This window comes from Cetorhinus maximus, chromosome 22 (genome assembly GCF_964194155.1).
Source record: "Cetorhinus maximus chromosome 22, sCetMax3.hap1.1, whole genome shotgun sequence".
Taxonomy (NCBI): domain Eukaryota; kingdom Metazoa; phylum Chordata; class Chondrichthyes; order Lamniformes; family Cetorhinidae; genus Cetorhinus; species Cetorhinus maximus.
In genome coordinates, this window is record NC_135900.1 from 62,540,183 (window position 1) to 62,553,297 (window position 13,115).

The window sequence follows — 13,115 nt, forward strand, 5'->3', positions numbered from 1 at the left end:
TTACATCGGTGGTGAGCAAATTAGTAGAATCAATCCTGAGAAATAGGATTAACTGTCATGTGGAAAGGCATGGACTAGTCAGGGATGGTCAGCATGGATTTGTTAAAGGAAGGTCTTGCATCACAAATTTGATTGAATTCTCTGAGGAAGTGATAAGAAGGGTTGATGAAGGCAGTGCAGTCGATGAAGTGTACATGGATTTTAGCAAGGCATTTGACAAGGTCGCACATGGCAGATTGGTCAGGAAAGTAAAAGCCAATGGGATTCAGGGTAATGTGGCAAACTGGATAAAAGGTTGGCTTTGTAACAGGAAACAAAGGGTAATGGTCGATGGATGCCCTTGCGAATGGAAGGCTGTCTCAAGTGGTGTTCCACAGGGCTCGGTGTTGGGACCCTTGCTGTTTGTGTTATATATTAACGATTTGGACGTGAACATGGGGGACACAATTGGGAAATTTGCAGATGACACAAAGATTGGCCGAGTAGTGGATAGTGTAGAGGATAGCCATAATCTCTAAAACGATATAGATGGATTGGCGGAGTGGGTGGTAAAGTGGCAGATGGATTTTAACATAGAGAAGTATGAGGTCATACATTTAGGGTTGTCAAACAGTTACAGGGATTACACAATAAATGGGAATAGACTAAGAGGGGTATGTTTTCCAGGGGCTGCAGCCGATCTACTGATACAGGCAAAAGCAACTTTTGACCTGAAGTAACCTGATTCCAGTCACTGGCCTGAGCTGGCTGGAACCGGTTTGAACTAGCTGAGTTTCTTGGAAAACAAAGGGAATGTGAAAAGACACAAGTCCTTATTTAGAAAAGGAGTAATGAGGTAATGCTACCTAAGTCCTTGGGACAAAGCCAATGAGAAGATGCCACAAACAAGGCAAGCAGGCCTAAACCAACGGGATATAGACAGCACAGCTTGAAGAGATAAGATTCAGTATAAGAATGGAGAATTTCAGGCGTGGAGCCAGCGAGAACTCCAGAGACCAACCATCGCAGAAGCGGAAGAACCTACGTCAGCAACGTAGAGACGCAAGAGAGAGAGAATGGAACGCCTGGCCAGCGTCAGCTTTCCTTTTCGGGTATTAGCTTTTATATTCTGTGACCACTCAGGGAGTGTCAGAGAAACCTAGTGGGTGTGCGTTTAGATCCTAGTTTTGGGTATAAAACTGTATAACCTGCTGTAAACTGCATGTCTATATTTAACCAAGCGTATAAGCTATATGTAGATGATCTAACGACGTGAATAAAGTGAATTTAGATTTAAGAGAGAATTGACTCTTCTCTTTGTATTAAACCAACAACCGCTACCAATGACCTTCGGCAACAGGTAGATGAAGTGAAAGATCTTGGCGTACAAGTTCACAGGTCTCTGAAGGCAGCAGATCAGGTAGACAAGGTTGTAAAGAAGGCATATGGAATACTCTCCTTCATTGGCAGAGGTATAGAATATAAAAGTAAGGATATAATGTTGGAATTGTATAAAACACTGGTGAGGCCACAACTGGAGTATTGTGTGCAGTTCTGGTCACCACATTACAGGAAGGACGTAATAGCTCTGGAGAGAGTGCAGAGGAGGTTTACAAGAATTTTGCCAGGGTTAGCAAAGTGTAGCTACGAGGAGAGATTGGATAGGTTGGGGTTATTTTCCTTAGAACAAAGAAGGCTGAGAGGTGACTTGATTGAGGTGTACAAAATTATGAGGGGAATAGATAGAGTGGACAGGATAAAATTGTTTCCCCTGGTGGTGAATTCTAGAACCAGGGGACATAGATTCAAGATAAGTGGCAGAAGGTGTAGGGGGGACATGAGGAAGAACTTTTTTACGCAGAGGGTAGTGGGTGTCTGGAATTCACTGCCCAAGTTGGTGGTAGAGGCAGAAACTCTAAACTCTTTTAAAAAGTACCTGGATCTGCACCTTAAATGCTGTAAGCTGCAGGGCTATGGGCCGGGTGCAGGAAGGTGGGATTAGAAAGAGCACCTGGGTGTCCTCGGGCTGGCATGGACAAGATGAGCTGAATGGCCTCCTTCTGTGCTGTAACTTTTCTATGGTTCTATGGTGGACCTCGTGAAAACGCATTACCAGCCGAAACTGTCAGTATTAATGCAGAGGTTTAAGTTTAATTCCAGAGTAAGGGTCCCGGGTGAGTCCATCACAACTTAAATAGTGAAGTTGAGGCAGTTGACTGAGCACTGTGACTTTGGGGTCATAGAAACATAGAAAATAGGAGCAGGAGTAGGCCATTCGGCCCTTCGAGCCTGCTCCGCCATTCATTATGATCATGGCTGATCATCCAACTCAATAGCCTGCTCCCGCTTTCTCCCCATATCCTTTGATCCCTTTTGCCCCAAGAGCTATATCTAACTCCTTCTTGAAAACATACAATGTTTTGGCCTCAACTACTTTCTGTGGTAGCGAATTCCACAGGCTCACCACTCTCTGGGTGAAGGAATTTCTCCTCATCTCAGTCCTAAATGGTTCCCCCCACTTATCCTCAGACTGTGACCCCTGGTTCTGGGCTCCCCCACCATCGGGAACATCCTTCCTGCATCTACCCTGTCTAGTACTGTTAGAATTTTATAGGTTTCTATGAGATCCCTCCTCATTCTTCTGAACTCCAGCGAATATAATCCTAACCGACTGAATCTCTTCTCATATGTCAGTCCCGCCATCCCAGGAATCAGTCTGGTAAACCTTCGCTGCACTCCCTCTGTAGCAAGAACATCCTTCCTCAGATAAGGAGACCAAAACTGCAGACAATATTCCAAGCGTGGTCTTACCAAGGCCCTGTATAATTGCAGAAGACATCCCTGCTCCTGTACTTGATTCCTCTCGCTATGAAGGTCAACATACCATTTGCCTTCTTTACCGCCTGCTGCACCTGCATGCTTACCTTCAATGACTGGTGAATGAGGAAACCCAGGTCTCGTTGCACATTCCCCTCTCTCAATTTATAGCCATTCAGGTAGTCATCTGCCTTCCTGTTTTTGCTACCAAAGTGGATAACCTCACATTTATCCACATTATACTGCATCTGCCATGCATTTACCCACTCACTCAGCTTGTCCAAATCACCCTGAAGCATCTCTGCATCCTCCTCACAGCTCACCCTCCCACCCAGCTTTGTGTCATCTGCACATTTGGAGATATTACATTTAGCTCCCTCATCTAAATCATTAATATATATTGTGAATAGCTGGGGTCCCAGCACCGATCCCTGCGGTACCCCAGTAGTCACTGCCTGCCATTCGGAAAAAGACCTGTTTATTCCTACCCTTTGTTTCCTGTCTACTAACCAGTTTTCTATCCATCTCAATACACTACCCCCAATCCCATGTGCTTTAATTTTACACGCTAATCTCTTATGTGGGACTTTGTCGAAAGCCTTCTCAAAGTCCAAATAAACCACATCCACTGGCTCCCCCTCATCGACTCTACTAGTTACATCCTCGAAAAATTCCAGTAGATTTGTCAAGCATGATTTCCCTTTCGTAAATCCATGCTGACTCTGTCCAATTTTGCCACTGTTTTCCAAGTGCTCAGCTATTAAATCTTTCATAATGGACTCTAGAATTTCCCCCACTACCGACGTCAGGCTGACTGGTCTATACTTCCCCATTTTCTCTCTACCTCCCTTTTTAAATAGTGGGGTTACATTAGCTACCCTCCACTCTGTAGGAACTGTTCCAAAGTCTATAGAATCTTGGAAGATGACCACCATTGCATCCACTATTTCTAGGGCCACTTCCTTAAGTACTCTGGGATATAGATTATCAGGCCCTGGGGATTTATCGGCCTTCAATCCCATCAATTTCTCCAATGCCATTTCTCTACTAATACTGATTTATTTCAGTTCCTCCCTCTCTCTAAACCCTGTGTTCCCCAACATTTCTGGTATGTTATTTGTGTCCTCCTTTGTGAAGACAGAACCAAAGTATGTATTTAGTTGGTCAGCCATTTCTTTGTTCCCCATTATAAATTCCCCTGTTTCTGGCTGTAAGGGACCTACATTTGTCTTCACCAATCTTTTTCTCTTCACATACCTATAGAAACTTTTACAGTCAGTTTTTATGTTCCCTGCAAGCTTACTCTCGTATTCTATTTTCCCCTCCTTAATCAATCCCTTGGTCCTCCTTTGCTGAATTCTAAAGTGCTTCCAATCCTCAGGTCACACTGAATGACATGTTGCGGAAACGATTAGTTTATGGAGTTCACGACGACACCATTCAGCGCTGTTTACTCACAGAAATCAACATCGATTTGAAGCGCGCCATGGAAATCACATTGGCCATGGAAATGCTGAGAGGGACTCGCAGGCTTTACAGATTGTGCAACATGGCGCCGTTCTTCAGTTGGGGCAGGAACCTACTGCCAGGCGCGGTACAAAAACCAGAGACACAGCAGCAAAGTGGGAGACAGTCTCGATAAACGAAAAGGCCGAGGAAAAGGAAACATTTCAGCAGTGACAGAGGGTGTGGGGGTAACCACGTGCCAGAAACCTGCAGATTCAAGGAGGCAGAATGCCATTACTGCCAGAAGAAAGGGCATGTAATAAAGTAATGCAGGGAGAAATTGAGACAGCTCATAAGACAGAGAGACCAAAATGATTGAAGTGAATACAATAACAGAACCTGAAGCTGCCAATACTAATATCTATTCCCTGTACAATGTCACAGCAGTAAAAACTGAACCTATTACTGTCACAATACAAGTGAACGGGAAGCCACTGGTAATGGAGGTAGATACAGGAACCTCAACCACAGTGGTGGGACAGCACACATTTAAATACCTAAATGGAGGTGCCCAGGCACTGAATCTGGAGTGAACAACGGCTCAATTGAAGACATGCACTGCAGAGTCCATTACAGGTAAAGGGCATCACTACAGTACCTGTGTCCTATAGGCAATAGACAGCCCAGCTTCCAGTGATCATAGTGACAGGTGAAGGACCTAGTCTTCTGGGCTGAGACTGGTTACAAAAAATTAAACTGAACTGGTCTGAAATATTTCACTTGCGAACCGGAGGAGTTTCTGAACTGCTAGGGGAATACGACAGTGTATTTCGTGATGAATTAGGAAAGTTAAAAGGCTTGCCAGCAAAAATATATGTGGATTCTCAGCCGACGCCCTGTTTCTATAAGGCCAGACCTGTGCCCTATTCCACAAAGGAGAAGGTGGATGCAGAACTATGGCAGTTAGAAAAGCGAGGCATCATCCAACCAGTCCAATTTTTGGAATGGGCAGTGCCCATAGTCCCAGTGATGAAACCTGATCAAACAATATGCATTTGCGGGTACTATAAATTTACTGTGAACAAGGCAGCTAAACTAGATAAATATCCTATCCCGAAGATAGAGGACTTGTACGCCAAGCTAGCTGGAGGCAAATCCTATAGCAAACTGGACATGAGTCATGCATTACAACAGTTAGAGCTGGATGGCATGTCTAGAGGGTATGTAAGCATCAACACACACTAGGGTCTGTATCAATATACTCGCCTATCCACTGGAGTATCGTCTGCATGTGCGATCTCCCAAAGAGCCATGGAGAGTCTTTTGCAAGGACTTTCCCGAACAGTAGTATACCTCGGTGATGTTGTGATCACAGGCTCAACTGAAACTGAATATTTGGTCAACCTGGAAGAGGTTTTAAGAAGATTCTTGGAAGCCGGTGTACAATTAAAGAAAGAGAAATGTACATTCCAAGCACCAGAAGTTACTTACCTGGATAACCAGTGTGGATGCCATGGGTTTGCATCTGGTTGAAGAGAAAGTTAGGGCAATCAAAGATGCGCCCTCTCCGTCCAGTGTAACTGAACTCAAGTCTTTTCTGGGCACGATCAATTATTATAGATGCTTCTTGCCAAAGTTGTCAACAATGTTAGCATCATTACACTTGTTGTTAAAAAAGAATTATCGTTGGAATTCACAACAGGAAGAAGCCTTTGTGAAAGTTAAGAGGCTAATACATACATCATGTTAACTGGTACATTACAACCCATTGAAAGAATTAATATTAATATGTGATGCGTCTCCTTATAGTGTGGGAGCTGCGTTATTACATAGAATGGAAAATGGATCAGAAAGGCCCATTGGTTATGTCTCCAGAAGCCTCTCTGCAGCCAAGAAGGGATATTCCCAGCTAGAAAAGGAAGGTTTATCTGTGATATTCGGTGTAAGGAAATTCCACCAGTACCTACATAGACAACATTTCACCATAGAGTTGGACCATAAACCATTAATGGGTTTATTCAGTGAGGATAAAGACATTCCACCAATAGCATCAGCCAGAATTCAACGGTGGGCTTTGATATTACCTGCCTATGAGTATACCTTTATGTACCGTCCTGGTGTGCATATTGCAAATGCGGATGCACTCAGTCATCTCCCGTTACCAGATAGCATTGTGCATGCTCCAGTACTACAAGTTGTGCCTCTACTGAATTTCTTGGATTATTCACCTGAGTGCAAAGTAGATTAGGAATTGGACGAACAGAGATCGAACTTTGTCAGAAGTCTGATACCTTGACCGGGATTTTCCATGCCCACCAGTGCCGGGGGTGTCCGGTGGCGAGAACGGACAATATGGCGTGATTGGTTTCACAAATGTGTGAAACCAGTTTGCGATCATCCACTCAGCCTGCATTTCCCGCCATCGGATGCTGGGAACCTCATTGTGATAAATCAGCATATCACTATAAGGCCATGCCACCGGACTCATCCCCCCATGTTGGCGGGAAAACATGCTGACATGTTTCACAACATTACATAAGCAACATGCACCTGACCGGCTGCACTTCACTTGGTATCCCAGGGTGTGTGTGCAGCACATGTTGATCTGTGCAAGTGACCTCAAGATGATGAGGACTGAGGAGGCAGTCTCCAGAGGAGTTGAGGCCAGATGGACATGTGAGGGTGTGTGTGTGAGAATGGGTGATGATGTGCCACCGCCTGCCATGCTGGATTGGTGATGCCACTACCCATCCTGTGGCCTGAGCAGGGGTAGAGGACATCACAGCGGGCCTCCACGGCGTCCAAATGGCATTCCAGTGATGCGTCATTAAACGTGGGGCTGCAGTCTTTTTGCCTTTCATGGACATCTTCCCCACAGTGGTCCTGGGCTGGAAGCATTGAGACGTGTGCGCGCGGTTGCACTTTAAATATAAAAACAAAAAACAAAAAAAACCCAAAAAACTACTGCGAATGCTGGAAATCCAAAACAAAAACAGAATTACCTGGAAAAACTCAGCAGGTCTAGCAACATCGGTGGAGAAGAAAAGAGTTGACGTTTCGAGTCCTCATGACCCTTCAGCAAAACTGAGTAAAGTTAGGAGAGGGATGAAATATAAGCTGGTTTAAGGTGGGGGGTGGGGTGGGGTGGGGTGGGGTGGGGGGAGAGAAGTTGGGGGGAGTGGTGGTAGTAGGGACAAGCAAGCAGTGATAGGAGCAGATAATCAAAAGATGTCACAGACAAAGGAACAAAAGACGTGTTAAAGGTGGTGATATTCTCTAAGAGAATGTGCTAATTAAGAATGGATGGCAGGACACTCAAGGTACAGCTCTAGTGGGGGTGGGGTGGAAAGACTGACAGGGCAATACAGGTATAGATTTAAAAATAATGGAAATAGGTGGGAAAAGAAAAATCTATATAAATTATTGGAAAAAACAAAAGGGAGGGGGAAGAAACGGAAAGGGGGTGGGGATGGAGGAGGGAGTTCAAGATCTAAAGTTGTTGAATTCAATATTCAGTCCGGAAGGATGTAAAGTGCCTAGGCGGAAGATGAGGTGCTGTTTCTCCAGTTTGCGCTGGGCTTCACTGGAACAATGCAGCAAGCCAAGGACAGACATGTGGGCAAGAGAGCAGGGTGGAGTGTTAAAATGGCAAGCGACAGGAAGGTTTGGGTCTTTCTTGCGGACAGACCGCAGGTGTTCTGCAAAGCGGTCGCCCAGTTTACGTTTGGTCTCTCCAATGTAGAGGAGACCGCATTGGGAGCAACTAATGCAGTAGACTAAGTTAGGGGAAATGCAAGTGAAATGCTGCTTCACTTGAAAGGAGTGTTTGGGCCCTTGGACGGTGAGGAGAGAGGAAGTGAAGGGGCAGGTGTTGCATCTTCTGCGTGGACATGGGGATGTGCCATAGGTGGGGGTTGAGGAGTAGGGGGTGATGGAGGAGTGGACCAGGGTGTCCCGGAGGGAACGCTCCCTACGGAATGCCACCAGGGTGGGGTGAAGGGAAGATGTGTTTGGTGGTGGCATCATGCTGGAGTTGGCGGAAATGGCGGAGGATGATCCTTTGAATGCGGAGGCTGGTGGGATGATAAGTAAGAACAAGGGGGGCCCTATCATGTTTCTGGGAGGGAGGAGAAGGTGTAAGGGCGGAAGCGCGGGAGATGGGCTGGACACGGTTGAGGGCCCTGTCAACGACCGTGGGTGGAAAACCTTGGTTAAGGAAGAAGGAGGACATGTCAGAGGAACTGTTTTTGAAGGTAGCATCATCAGAACAGATGCGACGGAGGCGAAGGAACTGAGAGAATGGGATGGAGTCCTTACAGGAAGCGGGGTGTGAGGAGCTGTAGTCGAGGTAGCTGTGGGAGACGGTAGGCTTGTAATGGATATTGGTGGACAGTCTATCACCAGAAATTGAGACAGAGAGATCAAGGAAGGGAAGGGAAGTCCATCATTTTCACATGGTCCATCTCTGACACTTCCCTTCCCTTCCTTGATTAACGCCTGTGATTAATTTCGAACCATTAATCTCTGAGGTAACAGATCAACCTAGAATAGACATACCCGATGTCTCTGTACAGTTGCCTAACCCTGAACTGCCATTTTCTAAGGATGTACCTGACGCTACAGTTCCTGATCATGTCGATCCAGTGGAAGAACCTCAAGTGGTAGAGCTACGCCGCTTTAACCGAATAAGGAAACCACCTTAGAGGCTTAATCTTTAATCACCTGACTTGTATATATGGACGTTGTGGGTTATTCAAATGCTCTCTGTAAATAGGAAGTGTAAAAAAAACTAAAGAGTGGGGGGGAAATGTAGTAATTAAAGGTATAGTCTTTCCTACTGCCTATCAGGGGTCACGTGATTGTTCTTGGAGACTCGGACCAATGAGCCCTGAGTACAGGTAATCCGGGGCGTGGATTTCTAGCTGAGGACCTGGTTCAAGCATGTAGCTTCTGAAGAACTCTCTGTAATAAAAGTTAGCTGTTTCAAGTAGAAATCTGTCCAGTACGTCATCATTAAAGTGATCTCACAGCTCTCTCTCCCTGTGTAATTCCCCCAGCTCTCTCTCTGCGATCCCCCAGCTCTCTCTCTCTGTGATTCCCCAGATCTCTCTCCCAGTCTGATAACCCCCAGATCTCTGTCAGGAATCTATATCTGGTTCTCTGTTCTATCATCTGTGACTATTCCATGCTCTACTCAACCCAACTCTGGAACTCCCTCCCTCAGTATTATTGTTTTGCCATCGCCTTCTGAGGTTACAGCCTCCTTTTTGACCTTTTGTCCTTTTCTGTTCCCATTCAGCTTCCAGCTCCTGTACAGCTCACCAAGATGTCCTTGTAAGTGATGAGTGCCACGTCTGTTACCTCCTCTCTCAGAGGTTACAGCTGGAGTGTTCTCCTAATTAGTCGGGTGGTCACGAGTCACTTTACAATCCAGGGTAATGCCACTCTGTACCCTATACACGGACAATCCTGTCCACTAGGGAAGCTTAGCGAGACTTACTGCCTGACTTTCTGACTGTTCTATATGGTGGACCAGGTCAGATTGTTTAACTGAACAGAGGCTGGGAACTGAAACTGAAGCTTGTGGCCTACCTAACTGAGCCCTATATCAGTCAAGGCTATTGCCCATTGGACAAGCAGGGCACTGAGTAAACATTTCTTCAATTAAATGTTGAGAGATCCTGAGTACAGTACATGAAGATCCTTATTCCTCCTGCCACTTACCACAGTGAGGGACAAGCCCTCTGGAAAAGAATCCAAAGCTTGCTGATTTTTGGGTGCCACACAAATGACATCAGTGATGCCTTTGGTTTCTTTAATTAAAGCCAAGCACTCATTGCAGGGGTATCTGCTGCTGTACAGCACAGCATCCTTCAGATTCCATTCACACCTACAGTACAAACACAAATGAAAGCAAAAAATTAACATTAGTTTTAATTGAAACTTAACAGGAGTGAGTTAGCCACAGCAGTGTTATTGGAAGAATCTAAAATAGAGTAAACATTAAGATTTCCTTTTATTGGTTCCCTCACCACCTGTCGCAAGCTTAGTCTAGCAGCTATCTCATTTAGAACTTGGCCAGCTCGGTCTGTGCTGATGCTACCAAGCCACTCATGGTGATGGGCATTGAGGTCCACCACCCAGAGTACATTTTGCACCCTTGTCACCATCAGTGCTTTCTCCAAATGGTGTTCAAAATGGAGGACTGATTCATCAGCTGAGGCAGGGCAGTACATGGTAATCAGCAGGAGGTTTTCTTACCCATGTTTGACTTGATGCCATGAGACGTCATGAGGTCCGGAGTCGATGTTGAGGACTCCCAGGGCAACTCCCTCCTAACTGTGTACCAGTGTGCCGCCACCTCTGCTGGGTCTGTCCTGCCGACAGACAGGACATACCCAGGGATAGTGTAGGTTATGTGTGGGACATTATCTGTAGGGTATGATCCCATGGGTATGACTGTCAGGCTGATGCTTGCTAAATAGTGGGGGCAAGGGATCAAATGTGGAAAGGTGTGGTATATCAAAGAGTAGCGGCAAGGTAGAAGAGGAAAATAGTAACGTGGGAAATGAGGGTCAGGGAATGGCAGGAAGGGACAGAGAGAAAAAACCTAAGAATGCACCAAGAGTAAAGACTGGATGTTACAAAGATAACATAATGACTAAACTAAAGGCTCTGTATATGAATGCGTGTAACATATAGAGATGACATTGGTTCAGAAGATCAGGATGTAGAATCGGATTGGGTGGAGATGAGGAATATAGTAGGTGGAAGAAGTCACTAGTGGGAATGGTCTACAGGCACCTTAACAGTAACCACATGATAGGACAAAGTATATAAGAAGAAATATTGGGTGCCTGTGATAAAGGGACAGCAATAATCATGGATGACTTTAATCTACATATAAACTGGAAAAATCAGACTGGCAGTAGTAGCCTGGATGATGAGTTCATAGAATGCTTTTGAAATAGTTTCTGAAAGCAGCAAGTTCTGGAACCAACCAGAGAACAGGTTATATTAGACATCAGGCGGAATCGTCCCAGAATTGTACTAAGGATGGTAGCCTACTTAACGTCTCCAGGCAAGGGCTGCTCCAGGTGACACATGGCCCCAAAAGCAGACGGTAGCTCCAAAATTTAGTGACGCCTCTCTGGGGCGCCTGCTGGATACAGTGGTCACTGTGGTGTCCTCTCCTGGCTCTAGCTGCAGGAGGTCCACTAGAGTCACCAATCTGGCCAAGGTGGCAGTGGCAGCGGCAGTTAGCGCCACCAGAGCACAGAGGATATCAGCCATCCAGTGTGGGAAAAGGATGAATGCTTTCATCCGTTCTGCCAGTGTAAGTCAACCACCTCATCATTCTCAACTCACACACTCACAAAATCGATCACACATCCACAGGGATCTCACACCTCAAGGGACAACACCATTAACTCTCACACACACTCTCACATCTCCATCAGGCTCATATCCTCTGGAGCTCGTGTCCTCATCCTGTCCATGGCTCCGCTCACCACACAAACATTCCATGTACTGCTATGCATGCTGCTCACACTCTCTCCACCTGTTTTGATGCAGAAGCTGGATCACAGCAGAAGGGAGAGGTCACAGGCCGAGGTGAAGAGGCCCACACTAGGCCCCTCACTCACTTTGAGGAGCGCGCCATCTCGCTAACTGGTGAGGATGTGGACCATGCCTTCAACAATGGTGAGGTCTGCGGCCAACACCCACGTGAAGATCCTACACCATATCATCGCTCTCTCAATGCAACTGTGAGTGCTCTCCCACTTTTGACTCTGCTGCCGTGCATTATTTATCTCTACTTTGGTTTACAGGGAGCTCTGCCAAATGACCGACACTCTCAGCCAGCCAGTCCCTCAACTCCATCCATGTCCTCACCTCCAGCCAAGAGGACACCTCCTTCATTGAAAAGCTGGAAATAAGTAGCCTGAACACCCGTCACAGCACTAACCCACACCCTTCACCGCAGAGATGCATACATAGATGGGACCTAGATCTAGAGCAGGCTTGGATTCACAATCTGGAATCCAGATTCTGCATGGACATATATCCGCAGCAGGAGGCAGGTTCAGCCAAGCTCCCCGGCACTCAGAGGACTGCTGGGGGAATAGGCATCTGTGAGGTCCGAGTCAGATGACGAGCCTCTGGATTCAGCCTTCAAGCTCATTGTGGAGAGTCAGCAGAAGGCGGGGAACCTTCACACAGAGCTGTTGGAAGCCCTCAAAAGAGTGGCATGCAAGTCGGAGAAGTGCATCTGCCCGTTTTCTGATGAAGTGGAGCCCATATGTGAGTGCATGGAGATCTCCATGGGAAGGATGGTGGATGCCATGGAGACCCTGGTCCAGCAGAATGTGGAGATGCGCGCAAACCTACACTCCATCACGGTAGCCATGGGTGAGTTCCTGCAGTAGCAACGGGTGAGAGAAACGGGGTACCTCGATGTCCCTCCAGATGCTCCTTCCCCTCAACAAGTCAGGCCGGGGCCTTTGAGCACCCTAAAGGAGGAGGAGCAGAAGCTGGACACCTGGGTCATCCACTCAGGAATCACAGAGGCTGTCCTCTTCCTCCAAGTTCCCTTTGCCTGTGACCCCCTCAACCTTGTCCTCTGTCACCGCAGAGGGAGCAGCTGGCCCACAGCAGGTCAGCCAAAGCAAGCTGGGGCCCTCAAGGTCTTGGCTCTCCAAAGGATGCACACCAAAGTCATCAGAGGCAACAGGGTGACCATTGCACAGGCTGTCTCTGCCCCTCCTGTGGATGTCAGGGCAGCACCTAGAAGAAGTGGTAAGGCTAGAAAACGTGTAATGTTGTCTTTCGGCTTCATTGACAGGCTTCGCGGGTCCTCCCACTGCAACCCA